Source organism: Nanorana parkeri, unplaced genomic scaffold (assembly GCF_000935625.1).
Source record: "Nanorana parkeri isolate BGI_ZX_2015 unplaced genomic scaffold, ASM93562v1 scaffold67, whole genome shotgun sequence".
Taxonomy (NCBI): domain Eukaryota; kingdom Metazoa; phylum Chordata; class Amphibia; order Anura; family Dicroglossidae; genus Nanorana; species Nanorana parkeri.
The window spans coordinates 308,177-312,780 of NW_017306335.1; positions in this window are offsets into that span (position 1 = coordinate 308,177).

Consider the following 4,604-nt stretch of genomic DNA (forward strand, 5'->3'; position numbering starts at 1 on the left):
CCCCCTCCCGCTCCCCACCCCCCCCCCCCCCCCCTGTAGTGTCAATATACGCTCACCAGTTAATGGGAGCCTTTTATCAAGGAAAGAGCACCCTTGAATGCAGCAAATGCAGCAATGCACATATAAGGTCTGTCCTCCAAGGCTGCTGTCAGTGCCCAGACTAATGAAACTGAATATGTTATAATATTGGCCGTGTTCAATCATTTACGGCAGCATCCGAGCACAAGGGAGGCCATGCAATTCCCTGTAGCAAAACATTCTGATTGGCTGATTATTCCAATGATCAAAATAAACCAGAGTGCTAAAATGTAATGGGTACATTTGTCTTTAAATTAGACCTTATCAGGTCTCCGCAAATAAATTCATGACATGTCACAATATTAACACCTTTATCATTAAAATGCTGTCACTGAGCTCCAATCCAGTGCCTTTGCCTTGGGTGAGATTATGCCATCAGTCTGCTGCAGGCAGGAGGAAGCATTGCCTCAGTCTCCCCTCCTCCAGTGATCAGTCTGCAACATTGTAGCAATGTGAGAGGCTGCAGCAGGGAGTTAATCTGTGTCAGACATTTGTGACCACAGCCAAGAACTGCACAGACCCCAGGATTTACATGACTGTGTCATCACTGAGTCAGGAAGTAGGTGGATGATGCCTAAACAAATATGGTGCTGTCCTTCTGGACAGAAAAGTAGATGAAGGCATTGTCAGAGGGAGTACAGTGATCTCTAATAAATACCTGGAAGTGTTACTCTGACATATTACTTACATGCCGCACTTACCGTACCAAATATATCTGGTGTCAGGACAGGGGTGTCACCAGGCCAGGTGTCACCCGGTGCCGGCCGCCGGGTGTCACCCAGTGTCCATTACATGACACATGATATCATTACACACACACGCATAATGATGTCAAGTGCACTTCACTGCCAGCGGCCATCTTGGTGATGGATGCCGGCAAAGAGAGGAGGGGAAGTTCATCGAGCAGGATAAGCTATGCTGCCGGGATCCCCTCCTCTCTCGTGCAGCTGTCTGGCCCTCGGTCCATGACCAAGTGCCCCACTTTTCAGAGGGGGTGACACCAAAATGACTGCTAAGCATCAATGACAGTGCTTCAAAGGCACTTACATTGCCCCCTTTGGATTTTAGAAATATACAAGTGCCTGGGCTTGCCACCTGTCCAGGATTCACCCGGACAGTCCAGGTTTTGAATGTTGTGTCCGGGTTTCATAGCAGCAGAAACCCAGACACATGATGTCAGGCAGACAGGGGCAACCAAAATTGAGATGGGGCTACTGGCCCCCCACTAAATGTAGTCTCAACTGTGATATTTTCATATGAATGGGTGGCATTATTTACATATGAATAAGCTACGACTCATTCTCCCCACAAAATGTGAATGCGTCGCTAGAGTGTTCAGATTTTGCTTGAAGAAAAGGTCACAACCCTACAAGTGCCTAATGTGTGTTATTTTATTTTATTATCTCCATGATCTTTGCATGAAAATCAACATATAAATATTATAATTGTGACTCCAAATGTGATTTTACTGAATATCCATTATATTCTGCTAACTCTTTTCATGTGGGGCAGAGATAAAATTACAAAGTCCTGACCCCAAATCTACAAAGTATGCACCTGTTTTGTTTTACTTGGCATTCCCCACCTAGTCTTCACCTGTCTCCCTACCCCCGCCCCATTCCTTTTCATTGCTCTTCAAAGGATTGTCGTCGTACCCCCCCCCACAACCCCTTCCCCATATAAACAGCACTGTACATGTCTGCAGATTGGAGAGGAGGGACAATCACAGTGTGAAGTCAGGTCAGCGGGACCACTTTCCTCCCCCGCATTGCTCGCAGTTCCTGGGGTCTCTGACTCCAATACCAAGGCTAAGCCCAGCATGGGGAGGGGGGTGACACAAGGGACACATGAAAAGGAACAGGATGGGGAATCAGATGATGGACTGACTCAAGAGTAAATGAGGCAAGAATAGAGTCAGGGGATGAAAGGGGCAGTACAATAAAAAAAAGGATCATTGGGAAAAAGAAGAGTGAATAGGAAGTCATGCCGGACAACAAGCATCCTCTGCAATAAGTATAATAGTAATCCTTTCCTGAAACTCACCTGAGCAGGTTATTCTTACCTCACACCTCTCCTCTGAGCTACATCACAGTGAGTGTGTCCAGGAGAAGATCTTTTCTACAGCACTTCACATACACTAACAGAGTGAAAACTGTTATACCTTCTGTATAAGGGTTGCCACCTGTGCAGGATTCACCGTCCGGGTTTTGAATGCTGTGTCCGGGTTTAATGGCAGCAGAAACCCGGACGCAAGATTTCAGGCAGACAGAGGCAACCAAAATGAAGATAGGGGCTACTGGCCCCCTACTGAAAATAGTCTCAACTGTGATATTTACATATGAATGGGCGGCGCTATTTACATATGAATAAGACACAGCTCATGCTCTCAAAAAAAGTCAGCGCGTAGCTAGAGTGTTCGGGTTTCGCTTGAAGGAAAGGTGGCAACCCTATTCTGTATCCTCCCTTATACCCTAATAGAGTGTAAGCTCTTCTGCCATTTGTATCCTCCCTTATACCCTAATATATTGTAAGCTTTTCCACCCTCTGTATCCTCCCTTATACCCTAATAGATTGTAAGCTCGTCTTCTGCCTTCTGTATCCTCCCTCATACCCTGAGGCCTCTTTCACACCATCCTCAGTGCGTTCCGGCCCGATTGTGGCCAGAACGCACTGGATCGCATTGCGGCCGGCTCAATTTGTTGTGAGGCGGGAGGGGGTGCGGCGGTGCATTGAAGTGAAAGGCAGCCCTCCAGATGTGCCTTGCGTTCCCGTGTGGCTGATCGCATTGCGGCCAGGGCGTGGCTGCGGTGCCATTCACTTGAATGCATCGCCACGCCTCCTCCTGTCCCACAACAAACTGAGCCGGCCGCAATGGCCGGAATGCACTGCGGATGGTGTGAACGTGGCCTAATAGATTGTAAGTTCCTCTGCCTTCTGTATCCTCCCTTATATCCTAATAGATTGTCAGCTCTTCTGCCTTCTGTATCCTCCCTCATACCCTAATAGAGTGTAAGCTCTTCTGCCATCTGTATTCTCCCTTATACCCTAATAGATTGTAAGCTCTTCCTCCTACTGTATCCCCCTTATATCTTAATAGATTGTAAGCTATTCACCTTGTATATCTTTCCTTATACCCTAATAGATTGTAAGCTCTTCCTCCTACTGTATTATCTTATGGTCTCTTATATCCTAATAGATTGTAAGCTCTTCTACCTTCTGTATCCTCCCTTATACCCTAATAGGGTGTAAGCTCTTCCTCCTTCTGTATACTCCCTTATACCCTAATAGATTGTAAGCTCTTCCTCCTTCTGTATCCTCCCTTATATCCTAATAGATTGTAAGCTCTTCCTCCTGTATCCTCCCTTATACCCTAATGGATTGTAAGCTCTTCCTCCTGTATCCTCCCTTATACCCTAATAGATTGTAAGCTCTTCCTCCTTCTGTATCCTCCCTTATATCCTAATAGATTGTAAGCTCTTCCTCCTATATCCTCCCTTATACCCTAATGGATTGTAAGCTATTCACCTTGTATATCTTTCCATATACCCTAATAGATTGTAAGCTCTTCCTACTTCTGTATCGTCTTATCGTCTCTTATATCCTAATAGATTGTAAGCTCTTCTACCTTCTGTATCCTCCCTTATACCCTAATAGATTGTAAGCTCTTCCTCCTTCTGTATACTCCCTTATACCCTAATAGATTGTAAGCTCTTCCTCCTGTATCCTCCCTTATACCCTAATAGATTGTAAGCTCTTCCTCCTGTATCCTCCCTTATACCCTAATAGATTGTAAGCTCTTCCTCTTGTATCCTCCCTTATACCCTAATAGATTGTAAGCTCTTCCTCCTTCTGCATCCTCCCTTCTAGTCCTTCTATCAGGGTGGTGAATGTATTGTCTCTCACCCCTCTAGGCAGACTGTTATATTGCAGGTGTGAGGTAAATTTACCTCACAAATACCCCTACTGACAACAGAAGTATGTTATATTGCAGGTATCAGGTCTGAGCGATGGTATTGCCCAGCGGGATCTTTTTGTAATTCATTTACAATAGTAAAGAAAATGGTGCTGACATTTATTACAGTTTATGCAGCCTGACTACATCATGCCAATAACACAGGAAAGTTTCAATTTTGCTTGAGGCATCACAGGCGGGTTCATATGCAGATAGAGCTTGCTTTAAGCTGGATTTGTCATTTTTGTAGTTACAATTCTTTATTTCTATACATTTGCTGGATCAGTGACACACAAAAATATTGGAGCCATTGGGTCAACATGGCCAATATTGTGTCTGGCTGTCTGACCATATTATGAGTTATTATCCTCAATTGGTACCATAGACAGTGCAGAGAGCCCCAGCCTGGCTGCAGCAGGACATATACACATGACCGTAACCTCCTGGGTGGCCATGATTGTCCTCTGTGACATCTCTCCTCCTCTATGGCACACTTTGGCCTCTGACCAATATGACACACAGAGCTTCAACATTTGTGCCATTTCTCTAAAGGGGCATTCACATACAGAACACC